This window comes from Armigeres subalbatus, chromosome 2, assembly GCF_024139115.2.
Source record: "Armigeres subalbatus isolate Guangzhou_Male chromosome 2, GZ_Asu_2, whole genome shotgun sequence".
Taxonomy (NCBI): Eukaryota; Metazoa; Arthropoda; class Insecta; order Diptera; family Culicidae; genus Armigeres; species Armigeres subalbatus.
The window spans coordinates 116,936,060-116,961,649 of NC_085140.1; the positions used below are offsets into that span (position 1 = coordinate 116,936,060).

Below are 25,590 nucleotides of genomic sequence, written 5' to 3' on the forward strand. Positions count from 1 at the left end.
TTTTTTCACAACTTCTTGTAGAGTGGGCTAAATTGAGCTTATGGGTAATTTACGATTAGTTTATTAAGGTGTTAAAGGAATTTTAGATTTATTTCTGGTTTATCAAGTGACGCTTACATTCGAAATGTGCCTTAAAGCAATATTTGTTACTCGGGATACTCTGTTTTTCTTTTGATTTCAATCTAGGAAAAAAATCATAAAAGCATGAGGATTACTATTCCTGGCCACACCCGTCTTCATCGTAACTTGGGAGGGGAAGAAAGTGTTGATGTTATACTTACTTAATGCGAGGCCCCGACTTAGCGACACCCTCATAAGTACCACGGAGTTAGATATTAGGGAAAGTATTCGTTGGGCCAGGATTTGCCTGTAGCTGACAATGTGACCATGGTAGAACTTACACCGTAACATATCACGAAAAGGCTTCTACCCAGCGTTACGGGGAATGTTCGGTTGACCGAAAGGGCCATTTGGCCGAAAATGCAATTTAGTCTAACGGTTCAAACGGCCGAATAAATAATTTGTTGAACAGGTAATATGGCCAAAAATGGCGCTTGTTGCCAAACGGTATTTTAGGTTACATGACCTATTAGGCTGTTCAGGGCGACTGGAAGCGATTGGCCCAGGATTTGCCGATTGGTCGAAGGATATTCCATTCGGCGTAGGTTCTTAAAAGAGCTGTAGCCCATCAAGTAAGTATTACCTATTAGGCCAAACGATCTTTTCTGCCAAAGTGGATTATTTTGACATAATTTCGTACAAAATAATTATTTGGTTGCTTACCAAGGCGACTTTCTATAGGTTACCTTCTCATCTAACCAACTATCCTTTGCCCGTGGCGCTCACGGAGATGCAGAGGGTTGCTCGGTCTCTTGTCGTAATGAGTGTTCAGCTAGTTTTCCTCTCCTAACCCTAAATTGACTGTGAGGACGTGTCTGGCATCGTTATTCTTCTTGAATTAATGAAACTCCAAAGAATGATCAGTGAGCAACTATGAAGTGAACAGTCAATTGAGCAGAGCAGCAGAGCAGCAAATGAGCTATTCGACGAAACGACTTTTTTGGTAAACGAATTTTTTGACCAAACGATTTGTTTCTGCCCAACGACTATTTTGGTCTAATGACCAGTTATTATTTTTGGTCATCGTTGTATAATATGATGATTTATTTTCTTATGGCATGATCGGTGATGAACAAACGCTAATGAAAGATCGAATATGATCAACAGTTAATTGATAAGTCAGCTTGCTTTTGCCAAACGTCCTGGATTGAAATCCTTTGAACGGCTCGGATAATGTTGTAACGACATTATTACCGAGACTGGCAAAAGTAAACGATACGAAAGTAAACGATATCGATAGAGTAAGATAATCCACCACAGCAGTTACCAGCGTGATAAGACAGCTTTCTTTCGCCAGTCTCGGTAGTAATGTCATTACAATATTATAAAAGCCGTTCAAAAGATTTCAATCCAGGACGAATGCAAGCTGACTTATCAATTAACTTTTGATCATATGGCCCAAGCTGAATTCTCAAAAGTAATTTTAGTCCTGCGCTCGTACTTGCGTACTTTATTCTTTCGATCTTTCATTAGCGTTTGTTTATCACCGATCATGCCATAATAATTCAAATGACCAGTGACCAAATGACCAGTCTATGTTATTAGTGAAAAACTGATCCAAATATCAAAATTCACAAAAAATGAAGTAGAATAAAAATATATTTTATCCACATGACATTCCCAGCGAAACCGGTTTCCACCAAATGGTTTGTTCGGCTAAATGCTTCATGGTGTCGGTTAAACCAACAGTCATTCGACGGAAAGCCATTTGTTCGAATGTCACTTGGGCGAATTACACGTTGAGCAAAAAGTCATCAAGCCGAATTTCATTTGGCCGAATTTAACGTTTAGCCGAAACGGTTCTAAAGATGAAAGCGCCATACGGCTCATGGGGCAGTTACGCCGAAAAATTCGTGTGCCTTAATCGATCATTTGGCCGAAATTGCCGTTTAGCCAAAATGGTCGTTTGGTAGAAAGTGCCATTTGGCCGAACGGATCATACGGCCAAAGATGTCATTTCCTGAACGGGTCATAAGGTTCGGTAAAACGACATTCACGGCCGTGTGACCTGAATGTGCTGAGCATAATACCATAGTAGCTGCTGTACAGAATCCACACAGAATCATTGTTGTTGTTGTTACCAGTCCATCTTATGATTTCATTTTAATGATTTCATGTTTTTAAATATTTATGTTTCATGTTCGTTCAATGTTGTCATTCCTCATCAGGCAGTCGTGACGGTAAGGCGCGTTACCCAAAACGCCACCGTATGAGCTGCACACCCGGCGACTGATGAGGGTTTCGTGGAGGGGCTGGGAATGGGAATGACCATCCGCTTGTAAGATAAGTGTTGAATATCACGATAACAATATGTAGAAATCCTATATCAAATGAATCTTAATTTCCAGTTTTCAAGTTGTTCCGAATTAATATGGAAAAGGATGCGAAATGGCGAACAATAGTTCAGTAGATGAATCAAAAATTTTACTTAATACATTTACCATAAACTTTTGGTTTTTAGTGCATCATAACTTCTTATATACTTGCGGGAGTACTTCCTTTGACAGATCGTTTCGCGGAATTATCGCTCCGGTTCCTCCTCCGTTGTGAGGTTCTCAATCCATTGGTCATTAACAATTTCGAGAAGCTGCTTGAACAAAATTCTCAATCTCGTTTCATGAGTATTTATCACTGGTATATTAAGCTGGAAGTTGACACCAATCGTGCTAACTTCTTAGACTCCTACAGTTCCTCTGTATCATTTGAGCTGTCCATGAAACAGGAGGTTCATGGAATACCAGACTTCCTTCGTGCGGAGGTAATACCTCCATTATTTGCAAGCAAATACGGGCACGCCAGCCAGGAGAGAAGCTTTTTCACAGATGGGTCAAAATCGAATGACTCCACTGGTTTCGATGTTTTTAACGTTTTCCATAGCGCCTATTTTAAGCTCAAAGAGTCTTGTTCCGTGTATACTGCTGAGCTAGCAGCTATACACTATTCACTCGAGCAAATCGCATCCCTACCTCCTGACCACTTTTTCATCTTCATCGACAGTCTAAGTTCCTTGGAGGCTGTTCGGTCAATGAAACCGGTTAGGCACTCAGCGTATCTCCTGAATGGGATACTGAAAGCTTTGAGTGCTTTATCAAAAAGGTCTTACACAATCACCATGGCCTGGGTCCCTTCTCATTGCTCGATTCCGGGCAATGAGAAAGCGGACTCTTTGGCTAAGGTGGGCGCTATGGAAGGTGATATTTATGATCGACAAATCACTCTTGATGAATTTTTCTCATTAGTTCGTCAGGAAACCTTGATCAGCTGGCAACAAAAATGGACAAATGGGGAGATGGGTAGATGGTTGTATTCAATTTGTCAACAGGTATCGAGGCGACCATGGTTCAAAAAATTGAATTTGGGACGAGATTTCATTCGAACCATGTGTCGTCTAATGTCCAATCACTACTCTTTAAATGCAGTGGGGCTCTCAGAAAGCAATCTCTGTGTTTGCGGCGCGAATTGCCAAGACATTGACCATGTCGTGTGGGCGTGCGAGGAGCATCGTGGCCCCAGATCTGCCCTAACTGAATATCTGCGGGTCCGAGGAAAGCAGCCGAGGTCTATTAGGGAAGTGTTGGCGGGTCTTGATCTCGAATACATGTCCCTTGTCCACCATTTTCTGAAAGTGGCTGATGTTAGACTGTAATCGTAGTCCACCCATCCCCTTCGTTGTCGTAGTCCTTTAAGAATGTCTACCGTTAAATCCCACTCGTATGGCTTCCTCTCGCTGCTGTCTTCCAAAAAATGTTTATCTCGTTACAGATATGAAACATCGCCAATGATATCAACTATGTGAATATCAACAGCATATGTAATTAATTTAAGCACCCTAAATTCCCTTCCTTATTATTCCTTTTCGTATTCCTTAACATCGACCAAACCGCGAGTCTTACGGTTCCCCAAAACTAACATTAGTGTATAAGAATCATAATAAACTGTATTTAAAAACATGATTCCGGCTCCGTAACGCTTCACGGCAAATGAGCCTTCCAAATAAATGATAGATAAAAAAAAATAACTTCTTATATTATATCTCATATTGATCAATAAATTTATTTCCACAATATTTTATAACCTTCATATGAATAATATTATTATTTTATCCGTGACTGCTTAAACATTTTTTGTTTGTTTTTCAATTCATTTTACAACAGACAAAACATTTCGTAAATATGTATACTCTAGCTCTAATATTTATTAGTGTGTTTTATAGAATTTCTTCTCCACATTGCGACCATGTCGACCACATTTAATATAATTTATTATTATTTTATTATATTTATTATTACTATTATGATAGTTATTATATTATTTCTTTTTATTATTCATTGTATAAATAATTCTTTTTTTACACACTTAGTTTTTATTTCTGCAGCTTGGCAATGTTAGCTGATTTTCGGCAAATTATTTGCTGATTTTCAGCAACTTTGACAGAAATCTCGGCAAAAAACATGTTTGCTGGGGCACGGCTGTGCGAATCTCGGTAAAAGATGAACATTTTGCAGAGATCCCGGTAAAAAAAAAGTGTGTATCTTTATTAAGGAGACTTTCAGCCCTAGGCTGGCTCACATCCGCAATAAATAATTCTTTCGTTTGATATTCAGAAATATTATTCTTTTAAATCAATGATTTATATTTACAAACAAAACATCATAGCAAAACAAGCTTGACGGTATTACATAACAACTATATTTTCAACTAGCAGACCCGACGAACTTTGTTTCGCCTAAAATTGATTTATTCTCTGATTAGTTCTCGAGTTAAGCAGAAATGTGTGTTTCATTTGTATGGGAGCCCCCCTTTCCAAAAGGGGGAGGGGTCTCAAACCATCTTAAGAACCTTCCCCGACCCCAAAAACCTCTGCATGTAAATTTTCACGCCGATCGGTTCAGTAGTTTCCGAGTCTATAAGGGTCAGACAGACAGAAATTCATTTTTATGTATATAGATTTCTGGTTTTCAAATACACTTCTAAAGGAAAAAGATATGTAGAGCATTAAGTAATAAATATTCTATCCTACAAATATATGTTAATATTTATATTGTTTTTTTTTTATTTTACGTATTATATTGCATTACTCATATAAATAAAATTTAGTTACAAATTAGGTTAGGTTAGGGCATCACTAAAGTTGCAATTGGAAGACGATGGAATTGCAGTGCCTACCAGAGTCTATAGGAAGAAACCAACCTTCGGAAACCCAACAAATATTGCGAGTACCATTGTTATAGTCTATTGCATTACACTGTTGGAAAGAGACTCACTCTATCACGCGGGTTTCTTGTAACTTTCTCTGTCTTTATTGCATATTTTATGTTTTCATGTTTTTATATATTTATATTTTTGTATTTGCAAATCTATTATTTAACTTTATAGCTCACTACGTCATGTTTTTATACTTTTATTTTCCATGTGATCATAATCCATATATTATATTTTAATAAATTTATTTTTAATATTTTTATCTTTTCATTTTTCTATACTTCCATATCATTACATTTTCATACTTTTGTATTCTTATATATTCTCATTTTTCCCATATTTTTGTTAAATTTTTTTAATGTGTTATGTTTTTGTTATGTTCTATGTTTTAATGATTTCATAAATATATTTTCATAATCATGTGACCACACAATCAATTATTATTATTTTTGTAATAGCGACGCACAAATGATCGGCAGCGGAAGTAAAATACCCTCGCAGGCGTGGCATAGCGACGCACATGACTACAGTTAAAATGAAGCGTGTAAGAGATGACGTTAGTGTAACGGAATTCCATCAAAATTCTATTACTATAAAATCACTAATTACTCACTCATGTTTCTTGAGTACCCCCGAGGGTACACTGCCTGTAATCGCATATCTCTCCCATATGAATAGAAAACCCAGTAAAGATGGGACAAATATGCGGTTGCAGGCTGTACATAGTGCCAAGGTAAAGGATCTCCAATAACACTCATGTTATTATGTCGTAATGTTTGATACTGCCTCCCTACTTTTGAACAAATATTTTCAGAATTCAAGAATTCAATTTCAAATTCAATTTTTCAATACCATGAACGCAGTTGATCCTATTCAAAGGCAGCGGCATGACACTATCAGCTACCAGAACTTCCACAGCTGCTAACCCAGCGTAAGCAAACGCAGCTTCCAAATCGGCCATAGTTGGGCATTGTGATCACGTTATCAATGGAAGCAAAGGAGGATAGAAAATGCAAAACTCTGGACAAACTAAGTTGGTGAGTATGTTCCAGTTCTTTCTCTTAGTGCCTCAGAATACTATGTTTATGAAATTTTACTAAATACGCACAGGGCATCGTTTGCTGCTATTGCCGCGGATATTGTGGGAGTCCCAGGTATCCGGTTCAAGCTTTAGTTTGCAACGGTGGCTCTTCTCGACCTTCTACTCCCTGAGTAGTTACTACAAATAAGGGCGTTCTTGTGAAGTTTTGCTGTATCTGTTATGAATAATTAGTACATCCCATTCCCCACACTCCCTGAAGAAACCTTTCTTGCTTCAGAAGTGAATCCTTTTTGTAGTACTAGTATTCGTAACAAAAAGGGCACCATTACGGAGCATGAGATTTGATCAAATTATTCGTAGTACTACTTGATCAATACCCCCAGCTGGGTGAGGGATAGAGGATGACGCACACACACACACAACAGCCATCGAATTATTTTAAGTAATTTATCGATTTAGAACTACTTTCCCCGCCGCAAGGACCCGACGATATTTTAGTTGCTCAAACATGACCTCCCGAACCACTCTGCCAGATAGTCGAACAGCATCGATATCCTTGGAAGAATTCTTTCACCACCCACCACCCATTCAACCCTTTTATGTTGCTGCGTTTGTGTGCATAACGGGTGGCTTTATGCTTTGGGAACAAAGTTTGTTATCTGTTCGACGGCCACTATCCAGAGAGTAGAAAGAGAGGGCAAGAGAATAGAGAGCATCAGTCAGGTGCATCGTGACCTGAGAGAGGCTGGAGATAAACAGATGCATCGGAGCAGTGGAAATCGCACATGTCTGATATGAATGTGGGTTGCGTGTGCGCTCGCGGTGGACGGGTGCTCCCGGGAGAGCATAAACCGAGCACACCACCACAAGGGGCGGTTTGTTATTGTAGAAGACGCAGCCTCAGCCAGCACGGCATCCGATCCGATACGGAGCCGAGACCAAGAGAGTGAGTGAAAACATTTTTCATAATTTATTATCGATCGGCGTGCTGCTGTCTACGACGACCACACAGCTACGGCACGGTGGGTGCAAGCATTAGTGATGGTGCTCGCCGAAGGAAGTTTATGGAAACGGACCACTACCAGTGCCAGTGGTACTGGTGCCCGTCAAAACACAGGACCTCGCGAAGTGGGTGTGGGTATTGGTGCTGTTGCCATTGCTATGTGCGCGATGATTTCGGCGATGGATTCAGGGTGTGCGACGTACCGAATTTTATCGATCTAGATAGAAAAGATAGGATAGAATTCATCGGAATTAATGAAAATAATGGACAGATAGACATCAAATTGTAGACTTCAGAAAGGATGATAGAAATAATGACGGACAAAAGCGATTCTTCATTAGTCTAACAATCGCAATTGTTGGTTCATAACACTGCCTTCTAATGTCTCTACATAGTCTTGATTCTCGAAGAACATGATCCAGAGGGTCAACTTTGTAAGACGGCATGTCACAAGTGAGAACCTATGAGACGTCAACGTAGTACGCTTCTCAATTGTTCACCATAAGGAGACAGCATGCGCCGCATACCCTCACGGTGGTGGATCATGGTGGAGCTCGTAAAAGTGTCCGACCTGGTTGTGTTAGTGTGCCAATAAGTGAGGCGAGGCGACCGCTCCGAGCAAAAGATGTTCCAAAGTCTGTGCAGTCGAGACATTTCAGTAATAGCTCGACCTAGCTAGCTGATGGACAATATTGGCTGCTCGCTGTAGTACGTTATACGCGTTTCGTCGTTACGGTTCACCTCTGAAGAAGAGTGAGGTTTGGACACATCTATTGAAGGAGGAAATTTCCTTTTCCTTCGGCGGTTTTGTTAACTGGAAAAGAATAGGAAAATTCAGCTGATCTAGCTGTGAGTATTCGCAAGCCATTGTTCTACAGGGAACTGTAGTCTACGGGCGAGCTAAGGACATCTCGACTGGTTGTCCTAGAATTTGCTGCGTGCGCTAGGCCGAACATAGATGGATATTGAACTTTTGATCTAACTGGAGTGCTATCCGACTGGGTGGTGGGGGAATTCTAGGGAGCTGAAGTGTTTAGTGCTCGGCGGAGGGAACGTCCAGCTTCACGCAGGAACTCGGATCTGTCTGCAGACTGGAGAAAATCAATCGCACAGTGCACACCTGGGCACACAGTAGGTGTCTGGAAGTGACATTTTTGCTCGCCATCGGTATGATATGGCGCTCCGAGAGCTACATATGTGTGTGCAGCAGAACCAGTGTGAATAGTCAAGGCACTGCTCCCCTTCGAAGCATGGAGTTCGCAAGGTGAAAGAAGAAAACCCACAACATCAGTGTTGTTAGAGCTGCATCGTGTGTTTAATCACTCAAGGGACCCCCAGTTAATCAGCGAGACCAACATCCAGCATCGATAACCCATAGAACGACACTCCCGCCGAATTAGTGACCAGTTTTGACACTCCGTGTGAATGGAGTTTTGTGTATACAAATATTTAGACATAAAATAAGCACAAATATGCAAAAGTGAAGAGTTATTTTTTCTCGCTGCTATTCGTCTGGATCTAGCTCCGATATCTCCCCTACATATACAGACGTCGCGTACTCGGCTAACGATAGAGGGTACGTCACACAACGACGACACGGGCCAGCTTAAGAAATATTGAAAAAGAAGTCCCACTACGGACGGGTGCTACTGCTGCTGCGAGAGACGTTTTTCTGACCGTACTCTCGTGCTCCGTTCATCTCTGTGCATGCAATCGTCGTCGTTCAACCAACTACCGACTGGTGAGCTACAGTGAGCTTTATTTTGTGTGTATTTCGCTGATAGCCAGATTCTGTATAAGCGAATGAGAGTTCACCGTGTACACAGATTGTGAGTGCGTGCGGAACTGTGGAATTCCGGTGCGTTTCATGGGACTTCGTGGAGATTCGTAGACGAGTCCTTACCCAAGCGAACCGGAGGGATTCAGGTGAAAACCGTGTTGTTCAGTCAGCAGTGCAGTGAGTCTCGTGTGTTCTCGAAGGTAATTATCGAAATTGGCGAAGACAAATTTGCAGCGGGTTCTCAGCCCAGAATAGTGAAGTTTCCGTTTGGAGAGCTATTTTTGCTCGGGTAAGCTGGTGCGGTGCGAAGATGATGGAATGGAAGAAAGTGGCCAGGCGCGCGCGAGCGGTGAACACGAGCGCGTGCATCATCGAGAAGGAAAGTGATAATAATAAAAAAAATGATATGCTAATCAGGGCCTGGCTGATCGTTGGTTAGGTGGTTCGCCGTCTGTTGGATAGCCCGTTGAAAGACGCGGGCAACCAGAAAATTCAAAGAATGCCGAACAGCTGGATTATCTTGTTCGGGTGAAGCGAAGAGAAATGTGAAAACCGTCATCGTCGTCGTCGATAGGAAGAACGGTAGCAGCAGCCAGCGGTAGCAGTCAAACATGCCCTAATCTGTGTCATCCTGATATGAGCTACATATCTTGGCGAATTGCTGCGTCACCGTGGTGCAGACTCACGCTGAACTCCAAGTGCCAATTATGATTGGGAAAGTTTGGGTTTCCTGCATGTGGGGGTAGGATGATGGTTTCCATGGTGTCGCACGTTCGTCGTTCACTCGTTCGTTCTGAATCGAGGCTCTGTATTCAATTAACGTGGCGTGGCCTCCAAGAGTATTGCAAACCTAGGTATATGTGGGTGGTTGCTTAGTGCACGTACACAGCAGAAGTTGAAGCGTTGTTCCTTTAGAGGCACCTGAAAGGAAGCCTTTTCCACATTTTCCATTATACATAACTTGCTCTAGGCATCGATGAGCTTCGCATACAATAAGTGGGGAATGGGAACATGAATTTTCTTATCAGCATATATTCACGGTGTTACAAGCGAGGTAATTCAGTTATCGTAGTTCGGTTAATGATGCTAATTTCGTATCGTATGCATTAGTGTTATTATTTAGGTTTGAGAAGTAGGTACATAATTATTATAATCGTCCGGAAGTACGATAGTTTTGTAGGTTAGGGTTAGCCAGTTATCAAATAAAAACATCGGTTTTAAGCTAAATTTTTATTTTTTTAGCTGATTGCCAAATGTTGGAAGGTTTTTGTGTATTCAAGAATCTCGTAGTGTGTCTGCTTATTGCTTATAATGGTGCAACTACAATGATCTAGTATAAAACACAAAACCATTGAAAAGATTTCCTAATGCAGAACTAATAATAGATGCGAAGTGAAGCTGTAGATAACGCATGTTTTTTTTAGCACTTGTCAGGGTTGTTTTTAAAATTACGTAACGCTGAATTTGGTGATTTTGGACCCCCACCCTCCCCCTCGTAATATTTTTTGTATGGAAGGTTTTATTTTTTTGTATGGATCGTAACGCTTGGCTTGACCCCCTCCCTCCCCCTTCTTACTTGATACTTGATGGGCTACAGCTCTTCGATGAACCTACGGCGAATGGAGTATCCTTCTCCACTGGACTCGATCCTGGGCCAATCGCTTCCAGTCGCCCTGAACATTGAGCGCCATGTCCTCCTCAACTGCAAAAAGCCATCGTGTACGCGGCCTTCCACGAAGCCTGCGGCCTCTTCCGGGTTCTCTACTAAATATTATCTTCGCTTGACGTTCTTCCGGCATACGAACAACGTGACCAGCCCACCGTAGTCTGCCGTGTTGTATAAGCTTAACAATATCCAGCCCTTTATATACTTGGTACAATTCGTGATTCATGCGACGCCGCCAGATACCGTTCTCTTGTTTACCGCCGGGTATTGTCCGCAGCACCTTACGCTCAAACAGTCCAAAAGCTCTCCGATCAGCCTCCTTTAACGTCCATGTTTCATGGCCGTATAAAGCCACCGGAAGAATCAGAGTAGTATACAGCGCGAGTTTTGTTTTCGTTTGCAGACTACGGGACTTAAGCTGATTACGATGTCCGTAATAAGCATTATTTGCAGCTGCAATGCGCCTTTTCACCTCGCGGGTAACATCATATCACTAATGTTCCAAGATACACAAATTCTTCTACCACTTCAAATTTTTCACCATCCAGCACCATTTCGCTACCACCACCACTAATGAACCCACGTTGATTGCCAGCGACCATGTACTTCGTTTTGTTGGTATTGATCGTGAGTCCAATCCTCGCTGTCTCCCTCTTAAAAGGCACAAAAGCCTCTTCCACGGCACGGCGATCAATTCCGATTATATCGATATCGTCCCCAAAACCCAGGAGCATATGCGATCTTGTGATAATGGTACCGCTTCTTTGCACGCCAGTTCTTCTAATCGCTCCCTCGAGCGCTATATTGAACAATAGATTCGAGAGTGCATCACCCTGCTTTAATCCATCTAAGGTAACAAATGACGTCGATATTTCATCCGCAACCCTTACACTTGATTTCGATCCGTCCAACGTTATACGAATCAGCCGTATCAGTTTAGCCGGAAAACCATGTTCAAGCATAATCTGCCATAATTCATTCCGTTTCACTGAATCGTACGCCGCCTTGAAATCAATAAACAGATGATGTGTCTGCAAGTTGTACTCCCGGAATTTATCAAGGATTTGTCTCAGGGTAAACATTTGATCCTTCGTTGATCGGCCCTCACGAAAACCTGCTTGGTATTCGCCGACGAAGGACTCTTCAAGCGGTCTCAATCTGTTGAACAGAATACGGGACATAATTTTGTACGCCGAATTAAGGAGGGTTATTCCTCGGTAATTGGCGCACTCCAGTCTGTGCCCTTTTTTAAAGAGAGGGAAAATGAGGCCGTCCAACCAGCTAGCAGGCATTTCCTCGTCTACCCATATTTTCGACATAATATGGTGCAGAACTTCATAAAGCTGCTCACTGCCATGTTTGAGAAGTTCAGCCTCGAGCTGGTTCTTCCCCGCAGCCTTATTGTTTTTCAGCTCTTTAACGGCTTTTTAACCTCATCTAGTGTAGGCGACTCCACAGCTTGTCCATCGTCGCCAATATTTTTTCCTCGCCGATGCACCGTCACTTCCACTATTCGACAAAGTCTCGAAGTGTTGCTTCCACCTGGCAGCCACTTCGGTTTTATCTGTCAGAAAATTCCCTTGCTAGTCGTTGCACATGACGGGAGATGGCGCTGTCATTCTCCGCACGCCGTTGACAGACTCATAGAACCTCCGCATATCGTTCTGCTCCATTTTTTCCTGCGCCTCGCTAATCACTTGTTCTTCATATTCATTCTTCTTCCTGCGGTGGGTTCGTTTTTCGGCTGCTCTTGCTTCCTTGTACCGATCTCTATTCGATCGGGTACCCGACACCAACATCTGGCTTCTGGCAACGTTCTTCTCGTCTGTCACTCTCTGACACTCCACATCGAACCAACCTGTCCTGGGTCGCCTCTGTGCAGTGCCTACCTCTTCTCGTGCTGTTGTGCTCGCCGCTCCATGGATCTACTCCCATAGATCGTCGATGTTGTTGCTAACGTTGATTGCACTTATCCGTTCGTCGAGCTTTTGGCGGTACTCAGCCGAAACTCCTTCCGCCGACAATCGCTGGATATTGTAACGCATCGTTCGCTGTGATCTTTCGTTCGATACAGTTGACAACCGTGATCGAATTTTACTGACAACGAGGTAGTGATCAGAGTCAATTTGTCATTGGTAGCGGAGTGAAGGCTCTCCCTACCAATTATGGGATGGAAAAGGTCCTCTCTACTGACCTGAGCGTTAGCGTCTCCGATAACAGTTTTCACGTCATGCTTTGGGTACTCTCCATAGGCTTTATCAAGACATTCATAAAACGTGTCCTTCACGTCGTCGGTGAGTGATACTAATGCACTACGAACTACTACTGCAAATGACCCACATCCTCACACTTAGTTACTCTGTCGGCAATCTCACGACTCAGGTTTGATTCTTCCGGTCACGTGACAGATTCCATAGCTGTGAAAAGCTCAGCAGTTATCCTCTTGTGGACATACCATCCATTTTCTGCTTCATGCCCTGCAATATGTTGAGGGTCTTGTTGAAGCCATTCGTTAGGTCAGCCATGTCACGATTTCACGCATCATTATTCGTTTGGGCAGCTACCGTACTCCGATGGCTGAGGGCGGCTGTCTCGCAGCTAAGAATCCAGTGCTGAGTAATCTCTTGTAGAATGTGCTCCAGAGCGGTCAGGGTTTTGACGAGCAATTAGTTTTCGCGTAACTAACTGATACTGACCTGATGTTTCGATGCTTGTAGAATAGGTATGAAAAAATATTTTGATGGATTTGTTCCTCCATGACGTCAGCAATCGTGGTGTTATTTGCAATGTCCCGTAGATTTTATTCCTCACCGTATCTTGCAGTAAAGTAAACTTTGCGATGTCCACGAATCCTGGATCGTGTTCCTCTGACCAATGTGGGATGTCGTCTTCGAAAACAACTTGGCGCCTTAGAATTAGATTCTCCTCCAGTGAATCACCCTGTACGGAAGCCTGGGCAATTTCCTTTGGCCGTAGCTGGCTCTTGTACAATCGTTCGAGGTAGATCCCATTAAAGCAAAACGTTGATGGGATTCTCATCTGTGGCTCTATCAACCGAATCTGCACCGACTTGAATTGGGGTTGGCTCATCATTGAAGACGGCAGCCTCAGCGGTGAGTTCTTCGAGATATTCCACTGAATATCAAGTCATATGTTATTCAAAGTAATCTAGCAATATTTACTCGTCCATTATCACGTAGTCAAAAAAGATACGGAACGCATAACAATTGTTCACTCATGCACTAACCGAACAGTAGATATTTTTTTATGATCGCAAGCAATGACAGCATAAACAACACGGTGAAAATAAATCATTATTTTGGGGTAAGATGTAACCCAACCTTAAATATAAAACCAAATATTTTTAAAATCGGATGAACTAATCAGGAAAATCTAAAGTATAGTCACTTATAGTGATGTTTTTATTATAAAAATACATGTTTTATATTTATTTACCGCTTACAAAGTAAAGACTTTTGAAATGTTAAAACTAATATTGAATGTTCTGTGAAACACAATGATGAGTGATTCAATTTTAATGTATATTCGCAAGTGTAGGTGCCATTTCTCTGATTTTCAGTCGTATAGTTAATATATGTAACGGAAACATGAAAACTAATCATGCATCGTTATTTCGGGAAATTCTCGCCTTTTTCTGTTGATGTCGCTAATCAGCCGGCGCACACCTTCTCCAGTCATGATTTTGGTGAGCCCGACAAAATACCTCAGAGCTTAGGGGAAGCGTAATTTTGAGTTGGTATTATACTTTTCCACGTTCTACAACTTTGCTGAGGACACCAAAGACCTAAAACGTAAAATAAATTCGACATTCAGCCGAAGACCCCAATTAAAAATAACGCATCCCTTTGGCTGTAAAGTATTTTGTCGGGCTAGCTCCGCCCCGTGGCCCAGTATGTCACTGGTGACTGCTTCCTCTCTCCTCCTTTTGGAATGAACTGGACCCCATTTTCGTTGTACTATTGTAGCGCTTCTTTGCTGACAGTTGACTAGATCTGGCCATAACGTAAATGGATCACCATGGGACTTAATAAAGCGTAAAATCCCGTTGTAGACACAGATGGATTTTGCAGGACTGTGCAAACTTGCTTTTCAGTTTTCTTCCTGCATAGTGAATATCTTGAAACCCCATTAGTTTCAGACTGTGAAAAATAGACCGAGCAGAACTGTTTACAAATAACAAAACGCTGTGAACAAAACTTGCATACTTGTCATAAGACGAGTTTGTACTTTCTCATTTATTTCCACCACTTGATTGTACCTTGACAAATACGTATTTCGACCTCAACAGTAAGGTCGTCTTCAGTGTCTCGTACTTGATTCGACTTACGACTTACTTAGTACGAGACACTGAAGACGATCTCACTGTTGAGGTCGAAATACGTATCTGTCAAGGTACAATCAAGTGGTGGAATTGAATGGAAAGGTACAAACTCGTCTTATGACAAGGGAAGATATTCCACTAAAAAGCTCAACATAATTTTCTTAAAAAAAAACTTGCATATCCGACCAATTGGGACGAACGTGCAGAGATTTGCTGCAAGGGGAGGGTCTTACGTGCATGATATTCAAAACTGCTTTGGAGTGAGTAATACGAAGGGCAAGGATACGAGTGGTACGATTTTCACGATGTCCATCCATGGAGATTTTTTTTATTTATTGGCCAGTGGCCTGTGCAATACATAAAAGTCTTCTCCATTCAGCTCGGTCCATGGCTGCACTTCGCCAACCACACAGTCTGCGGAGGGTCCGTCAATTGTCCTCCCTGATCGATCCACCTTGCCCGCTGTGCACCTCGCCTTCTTGTCCGATCGTTATCGAGAACCATTTTCACCGGATTATTGTCCGACATTCTGGCTACGTGCCCGGCCCACCACAGTCTCCCGATTTTCGCGGTGTGAACGATGGATGATTCTCCTAACAGCTGATGCAACTCGTGCACAGATAGAAAAAGTTGTTGAAATTTACACGAAAGTAATGCACATAAAGGGAATGCCTAAAAAAGCGTAGATTTAAACGATATTATCACCTGAATGTATGCAATTTGTATTGCATTATGACACTTTTTATACAAATAAGTGTCATAATGCTATGTAAATTGCATACATTTAGGGCGAACTTGTTGGAAAAGATTCATGTACGCCCAGAATAGTGTAATTTTCCACGTCTTTATTATTTACGCGTCGATTACTTTTCATTATTTCTTTCTGTGTGGTTCATTCGCCTCCTCCACGTACCGTCCGCCATCTGCACCCCACCATAGATAGTACGCAGCACTTTCCTTTCGAAAACTCCAAGTACGCGTTGGTCCTCCACGAGCATCGTCCTGGTCTCGTGTCCGTAGAGAACTATCGGTCTAATAAGCGTTTTGTAGATTGTCAGTTTGGTACGGCGGCGAACTCTATTCGATCGGAGCGTCTCGATTTCGTCACCACCGATAGAAACTCGTGGTGGGTGGCTTACATTGACCTCTCTTGAACCTCTTCCTATCATGTACTTCGTCTTCGACGTGTTAATGACTAGTCCAATCCGTTTAGCTTCGCTTTTCAGTCTGATGTAAATACGTACCATGATATCAATGTCGTCGACGAAACCAAATAACTGGACGGATTTCGTGAAAATCGTATCACTCGTGTCAATCCATGCCCTTTGTATAACTCCCTCCAAAGAGATGTTGAATAGCAGACACGAAAGACCATCACCTTGCCGTAACCCTCTGCGCGTTTCGAAGGGACTCCAGAATGCCCCTTGAACTCGAACTACGCACATCACCCGATCCATCGTCACCTTGATCAACGTATCAAATTATGCGGAAATCCGTTTTCGTGCATTAGCTGCCATAGCTGGTCCCGGTCGTTTGTATCATATGCGGCTTTGAAGTTGATAAATAGTCGAATGAAGTCATACCATTACAATATGAATGATAAAAAACAACAGTTTTGTTGGTACTTTGTTTATATCTATGTTGAACTAACATTCTTATAATATGCATATTGAGTGACAGGACGTTGTCGGCATTGCTATTGGTCTTTTAAAAATAATGTCTATGTAGTATTGTGCGTTAATTTAACAGTTTTTCTTTTGATCTCAAGTGCAATTTTGTCGATTCTGGCCTAAGATCAACTATGCTTTCTGATTATTTAATCAATTTTCTGTTCTTTTTCCTTTGGAAGAAATTCCATCAGGAGACAAAAAAAAAGATATTTACGATGAAAGTGGCTGTTGCTCTTGCGAGTCTTGACATTGGGAAATCGGACAAATTGTTTTGCGGCCCAGCGGCACAAATCGGCGCTCGCGATCTGCGCGACGTGCGGTGTCGGTGCGGATGGTCGATGATGGATGGATTATTATTTGCTATGTAGCAGCTCCTTGGGGAATGTTTCTCAATTTTCATAATTTTTTAACGCATTCGGAACGATAATGTTTGCGTGTGTGCCGCATCCGTTGGGAGCTGTGGGGAGACATCCCCGACCGAAATTTTACATTGATTTTTTATGGAGTGGAAAGATATTTCCGAGACATAAATTAATGGATGCACAGAATTCGCGCTCTCGGTTTTCGGCCTTCGAATAATGGCGCGGAATAATGGCTAATTTAAGCAGGCGTTTTTTTTTATAGTTGCCTCGATTCTCAGGCGAGCGTGTGAGTAAAAAGCGAGGAAAATTGAGTTTGGATTTATTGATTTTATGTGAATGATGATTTTATTTCAAGATAAACTCGTTCTGTGTCGATGATGGAGGTGGAGAAACAGTTCGAGTACATTTTGATCGACAAATCGAAAAAAGTAGAGACATGCGATTGAATTATATTCGCAATTTATATTCATATTCGATGGTTTTCAAGAATCGTGACATTCGTGTGTGATAAATCTGTCAGCTGCAAACTGTTTCTGTCCACTTAACTGTGCCAATTTAAAAATAATGAATACACTCATACGAATATTTCTTATTTCTTTTCTTCTCAAAACGTTGTTTACACCGAATCACATCACCCACGATTCCAATCATCGCTGATTTATGAAAAAAGAAACTAAACACTTTCTCAATTCAATTTCGTGTGTCATGGCATGGAAATGGGTTTTGTCGAAAACATTTCTTAGAAATAATGTTTCCTTTTTTTAAAATAGAACCCCATGAATGTTGAACCCTCGTGGCAGCTGGGACGGCAACATGCCAACACACAGTAAGGCTGGTAAGGTTCGATTTTCTGTGTGTTCCAGGGTTTGCTTATATTGCTTAGAATTTGGTAAGGCTGTGGATGTCGATACTCGCATTTATCGTAAATTGTCGATAGTATGTGAAAAACAGAATCAGAAACGAGGTTATAAGGAAGTAAGTTGAACATGTTTGCAGTGCTATGTCGATATTTGTCGCGATGATTGGTATGCATTGATCGACATCTTGGTATGTATTGGGATAGATTGAGACATCTCTTTGATAGAGCTTTATATGAATTTTTATCTAGTGAAAAAGGGGGTAATTTTGCCATATTACAGTATCAATTAAAGTACATTAATGTACAGATAAAACTAGACCTTGTACCCTAAATTCATCAAGATTGGATAAAAAACAAAAGTGTTACAACATCAAAAATCGTTATCTGAAAGACCTTAATTGATTAACATCAAACTGACGATATGGGGACGCATGGTTATTTAATTATTAGTTCTAAATATTATTGCTTATTAGGATGTTTTTTTCTGAAAATATTCTAATAAAAATAATAGAAGTCTAAGTTCAAAATTTCATCAACCTCCATCCAAATTTCGGAATTTGTAAATGGTGACTGGCTCACTGAGGTCCCTATAACCTAGATTAAAGCATCGTCTAAGCGGCATAACTTGCTTCGCTTTCCTGGGCAATAAGAGAAATGTAGTTCTTGCCCCATTATGCTTCCGACGGAGTTATCTTTATAGGTCAATAGCGATCAATCCTCGCTCGCCTAATCCTTGAAGTGACTATTCAACCTCACTCTGGCATCTCTCCCGTCGCAACCCACTCCCAAGAACATGACCGAAATCTATTTTCCGTTGTGCAATAGCGACCACCAACGGCAGTCATCCTTTACCAACCCAACCCCACCGCCGCCCGCCCGAAGGCACGACCATTTTCCATAAACTCGCAATAAATCCCACCCTTGAAACGTCTTCTCATCCACTACTGGTGTGGTGTGCTGCTGAAGCGGCGGCTCTCAGGCCATTTTGTAGGTGCTGCCGCCAATGATGATGACGATGGCGACGACGACGACGACGACACCCAATGGTGCCGATGGGCGTGCTGTGCCGTGCCCTCGATTCCTATGCATCAGGAGTGCTTCATTAACATTTTTCATTTCGGCTGACATATTTTTTTTTCGTCCCGAGAATTTTCGTATAATTTTGGTTCATTTGTTCGTTTGCTGTTGTGACCGTAGTGCCATAGTGTCAATACGGTGGAATGTACAATTTCCTTAGCAGACAGCAGTGGGACTTTCGCATCGAGGATCTGAGGGGTTGGTTCCGATACAACTGGTGTGGTGGTCAACGGTTTGCAGCTTTAAGGGATCGGAATCGAAAGCCATAGCGGACAAAAATAGACAGATTACCGACCTTTTCAGCCATTCAGCATTGTTGGGAGGAAAAAGTTTTCTTGTTATCGACTTTTGCTAAGACTATAAAGCATGACTGTTTCCTTTTGTACATGAGTTCAGGGGAATTGAATGAAAAGATTGGAGCAAACTATTGAATTTTTCCATAGACAGCTGTGTGCTGAGAGGAGAGATGAGGAAGATCAACCGTAAAATGTTTTTGAATTACAGTTTTATATACCAATGAAGTTTGCCGAGTTGATGTCGGTATACATCTGTGAACCAAATAAACTTTCAAAAAAGTATACCTCTAAAACTCTGAGATAACAAAGAAAGTGTCTTTCTAAGCATAGTTTTACATGTCTGCGAAACCTGTTCCGGTTCTCTGGTAATCATCAAAAGATTCCATCAATGGATTTTTCCATCTTGAATGCTGGATATTCTAGTTATGATGTTTGATGGAGAAATAACTTGAGCAGATAAATGCGCTAGCACAGTGGAGGGGTTGAATACCTTCAGAAACATTAAATGTTTCTGAAGGTAGTAAACTCAGTTATTGCATGAGCATGAGCATGAGCATGATTGACCGCCCTCGGTTGCTACTCCGTTATTGCCAGGTCAGCTGTAATTACACAGAGAACCAACAGATGAAGTTTGGGACTAACATCATCTTCAATGTGTAAGAACTGGTGACCCAAAAATAAGCAATACCAGCGCCGGCCGTGTCCGAATGCAGGTCAATTAAGGAATGGGTAGGAAAATGTTGACATGACACTCGCTTTGATAGAAGCCGACGAGTCATCTGCACTTCCACGAGAAATCACTGGGATGTTGGATATATGGGGTAGGTATTGTGGCAGGGTTCGTTTTGGTAAACGGTATGCCGTGTATAGCGTGTAGTTTGATCAATTCAAAACATAGTCGAACGAACACTAATTATTTGAATTACCGACCGCACTAAGCAGAACAAAATTGTCGAAGACCAGCCGATATTTCTGCTAACCGCACAAAGCAGAACAACATTCTCGATGACCGGCCGATCGTTCTGCTTACTGACGCGAACTAAATATTCACTTTCTATTTAATTTACTCACTTGCACAAAGCAGAACCATATTTCGATGATCGGGCGATCGTTCTGCTAACCGCACAAAGCAGAACAAATTACGTGATGACCGGCCGATCGTTCTGCCTACTAAATAAATCACGACTGCACGTGAACTCTGAATGCTGTACATTTGTCTTTCATGGAACAAGCAAACATACATTATCTACTTTTTTCACTCAATTCCGACAGATTTGATTCTCCTAAATAAACGTCTCTGAGGCATGGTTTCAAGTACAGCATTGCGATTAATTAAATCTATTCACATATCGACCACACAAGCAGATCAAAAGCTTCTGATTCTCGCTAACAATCTGCATATCTAAGAAAAACTCACTGTGATCTATTTTCTTACCAACCTAATAGGTACTAACATTTCTACCACTCTTCAATGAATCAGCTATGTTAAAGGCTTAACAAATTTTTTTCTACTAACAAAATGGAAAGAGAGGAAGATATTTAACAAAAGAGATATATTTGAAATAGGCATTGAGAAGGAATATTTGAAGATAGTCAAAATAGAAGGCAAGCAAAGGCCAGAATGAATATATATTGTGAAATGTACCTTCGTAAATCGGATTTGTCTTGCTCCAATGAATTTAATGAAAACAAAATTGTCCAACAGTTCAAAACAGTCAACCAGTAAACGAAAATTATACATCTGTCCTATGCATCAAATGCACTTTATCCTAAAATACACTTATTTTTATGAACCACTAGAATGTGAAGTGATCGATGAGTCTCACTTTCATGCATTTATCTAGGGGAAATAATCTAGAACAATGATCAGAATCGTAATTTCAGAAGGCTTCACTAAAGATTGGGCCACGCTAACATTTATCAAAACTTCAGAGAAGAAATGTGCTCCTGTGTAAATACAATCAATGATATCTTTATAAAACCACCCACATAGGAATGCCAATAAAATATGCAACCTAAAAATGTCCTAAACCGAACTGGCGATACAACTCAGCCACCTCCAGCATGATCTTGGCATGCCTATGGCACAGGTAGCGATAATGATGTCCTTTGAAATATTTTTAAAATCGTTAACCTATTCTTTATGAATCAAATGCATTAAATGAATGTTCTTCATGTTATTTTATTTTAAGCCTAATTTCAAAGGCTCAGATGCGGAGAAGAATAGCGGATCCGCAAATACTAAATTCAATCATTAGCCAACAAACATGACCGCTCCGAAATGTTTAATCTAACTAAATTATTATTAACAGCAGCCCCTCCGTGGTCAATTAACTTTTATTTTTTGGTGAAACTTTTCGGATAATAATGTAATTCACAAAGTTCATAGAGATTAACTATATCTTTGCAATTTGATAGTTTGAACTCGAAAAACGATTGGATTCCGACATTCAAGTCATAAAGATTACAGCAGTGCTTGTCTCATATATAAAAAAAAGGAGAAATATTCAATTACCTTGTGAGGCAACATCTTAAAGAATTCCTTACCAATACCCAATAAAGAGAACGCGAACTCATAGGTGAAATCCGTGACAAATCCCATCATAATTGCTACTATGAATAACTGGATGATAATTCTGGTGCGATGTTTGCTACGAAAGGTAGTTCCACATGGTTGCACAGCACGATTTTAAATGCGTTTGATGTTGTACGAGACTCAAAAACTTGAGCTTATAAGACGGCCGTTTGAAGTTTGTTTCGAAAACAGCATACTGATTCAAATATCGAAGATAAGCGAGACCAGGGTGTCAAAAATCTTTGTTTGCAGATGACACGGGCCTTTCAGCCAAAGGGCGAAGCCTTCGTGTCATTTGTAGTAGATTGCAAAAAAGTTTGGATATTTTCTCCACTTACTTGCAAAAATTGAAAATTTCCCCGAATGCTTCCAAAACTCAGCTTATAATTTTCCCACATAAGCCGAGAGCTTCTTATTTGAAACCTTCTAGCAGACATATTGTCACTATGAATGGGGTTCCAATTAATTGGTCTAGCGAAGCTAAATATTTAGGACTTCTGCTAGATCAAAAATTAACTTTTAAAAATCACATTGAAGGCCTTCAAGCCAAATGTAACAAATATATTAAGTGCCTATATCCACTTATAAACAGAAAATTAAAACTTTGTCTTAAGAACAAACTTTTGATTTACAAACAAATTTTAGACCTGCCATGTTGTATGCTGTGCCAATATGGGCTAGTTGCTGCAATACCAGAAAGAAGGCACTCCAGAGGATTCAAAATAAAATTTTGAAAATGATTCTGAAGTTGCCTCCGTGGTATAGTACCAATGAACTTCATAGAATTTCTAATATTGAGACATTGCAACAAATGTCCAACAAAATAATTTCCAATTTTAGACAAAAATCGTTGCAATCTTCTATTGCAACGATTAACTCCTTGTACCCTTAGTATAAAATAGGTTAAGTTTAGTAGTTTACGAAGATAAGCGAGATAATAGAGGCAAACGATCAGAGTTTTGAAAATTGAGCTTACGGTGTGCAAGCTGCAAACGGAAGTATCCAAAATTGAGAAATTTAGAAGGTTTACCAACATCGTTAGATGCGAACAAAGTTTTTCAGCTTACTACTGATTACTACTTTTTGATGTACAGTCCGCCAGACCAACAATGCATGAAAAAAGGAACGAACTTACCGAAGGTGTTAAACATATTACAATGTTTTTCTTTCGAGCCTTTTGCCATCCATAGCGATGTCCACCTGAACTCATAGCTTCAGTATTTTGATCCGTATTCAAGGTATTAAAGTACTATATAGACCTTCCTGCCGTGCCGCGACGCCGGCCTTTGGTGAGACTAATCTTCGATGTATTCTATAGCTTGACAAATGTATACTCGAACCACTTGGAAATTTTCGCTCTTCCTCCTTTTCTCTGTTCGAATCTATTTTGACAGCTTCGCTTTTTTTGGCCCAATCACTCAAACTATTTGGCCACACTTTTATTGAACATTTGTTATTATTCACGAAAATGACAACAGCAGCATGATTTTTTACGTCTGATCTTGTCCGCGGCTTGCTAAGACTTCGGTAGTAAACTCAGTTATTGCTTCCATAAATATTTGTAGACGAAGTACCACATTCATAGCAATGAAAAATATAATTTGCGTAGGTAGCTGAAATTTCCGCCAAAATAATGACACAGTTGGCTTAATATAACTGATAATTTATCTGGCTCTAAACATGGATTTTGGATTGTCTGCTAGGAAGTTCCATGATCGAACGTTCAACACGTTGAAGCTATATACACTTTAGTGGCAGTTAGCTAAGAAGATATAACTATCTCAGACTGCAGTGAACTACTTTTGCATTTTTAATACCAAAATAAAAGGGGATCAAATTCTGTTTATTGTAACATTCCATCATCTAGATGGTAATCTTATGTTGCTTAATGGTCATGTCATAATGTCATAATAAGTATGACTGTATAATTTAATATGAAAATAGAAAAAAAAGAAGAAATCTGTGAATTACTGGATATTAAGCTATTCTTGGATAAGTCTGGGTTGCAAAACGAACACTTGACAGTGTTAGAAAAAACTTAAAATCACAGAACTCAAGCACAACAAGCGATTGTCCCGAACTGCAACAGAATAGAGCAATGATCGTCTGCCATTCAGAAAGGTAGTCGGAATTCGATGATGGTTTCAATTAAAAATGTGTCAGTTGTCGATGTTAAAACAAAAACATATCGATTAGTTAAAATGATTTCAGTCTTACTTCTGGAACAATCAATGATTTGAAAAGTAAAATGGAATGCAACTTCATTGTCTTTATCCTCTGCAGATAAGAGCAAAGACATTATTGCAAGTATCTCTTATTGCTTGCTGCATTTCTTTGATGCTTTGACATTTAAGGTCGTATGATCTGTTCGGCCAAATGACATGTTTGACCAAGTTTCCCCTTTCTGCCCAATGACCTTTTCGGCCTTATGACATTTGCAGTCAGATGGCCCTTTTTGCTGAACGATCACTTCGGACATATGACCTGTGCCGTCAAGTGACATTTTCGTCTAAATGACCATTTCTACCAAACAACCATTTCGGCCAAACGACTTTTTCGGCCAAATGACCAGTTCGGCTGAATGGTCGGCGATTGATTGCGTTTCCGGCTAAATACCATTTTCGGCTAAATACCATTTTCCGCCAAACCATTCGCAGAAGGTTATTTTACCAAATTACATTTCCAATGGAATCTGCCGCGAGGCCTTTCTGCTGTTAAAGAACCGCCAATAAGATGATGAGATCAAGTTAACTTCCTCTTAGACACATAAAATGTAACTACGAAAAGTAATGGAAACGTATTCAACATACTCTGCTTCGACAGGATGAAGAAGCGTTTGGTCTCAGAAATCCCTTTTTTCTGGCACTGTCATCGCGCCTTACGGAGAACGTTACGAACGAACGGCGGAGCTAAACTGAGGCACGATGGGGCACGTGACCCAATAAATTGGATATTTTTCCTTGATTTTGGTGAAATTGAAATTCAAGATCCGAGTGTTTGCTAAACATAAGTGTGCGCAGGGGTCTTTTTTTCTGTAATTCGAACATCACGTGTGTTCATGTTCGTGTGTTCATCAACCATCAAACCATCTCAAAAATATATTTGTAAAGGTTTCTAGTCGATTTGGATGGTTTCACCATAGAAGTAGAACACGATTGACTGAATTCAGGGCCGGATGCAGGGGTCACTATGGTAGAGTATATGCTACAAAATCAATTACAATGATACAACTTTACAAATCAGGAGATTTAAAAATTTTATTTTCAATTGACTTTGACCTTCCGTAATTCTTACAATTAAACTGTGCATGCGGCTGCTCAATCTTCGCGAAAATACATCAGGAGCTCAAAGAATTCCATTTGAACTTGAAATTGACCTTCTAAAATTTCGACCAGGGCCAGATTCAGGAGTCAACATGGAGAGAGCAGGGCCAATAACACTTATCACAATACTAATACTTATTCTTGCGAAATGTGGAGTAGGGGAGGCACGATTTTCAGTCTCAATTTTTATGCATAAATTAACTAAGAACTTTTTAAGCATGTAGCTTGAAAACGATAAGGATTCATATCCTGAACGTCATAACTTGCTGTCAC

At 40.7% G+C, this 25,590-nt stretch overlaps 1 protein-coding gene across 4 annotated transcripts in view; it reads left to right on the forward strand.

Annotated features, from left to right (window-relative positions):
• Positions 1-8,024: 8,024 nt before the first annotated feature.
• The window catches only part of LOC134210707 (uncharacterized), an 869,243-nt gene continuing 851,677 nt past the window's right edge, over positions 8,025-25,590 (forward strand). For 3 of the 4 annotated variants that reach the window (XM_062686933.1, XM_062686936.1, XM_062686934.1), the window contains exon 1: positions 8,025-9,347. The gene's annotated coding sequence lies outside the window, so the exon portion shown is untranslated. The remainder of the gene's footprint in view (positions 9,348-25,590) is intronic. The other variant, XM_062686935.1, reaches the window with a different exon arrangement.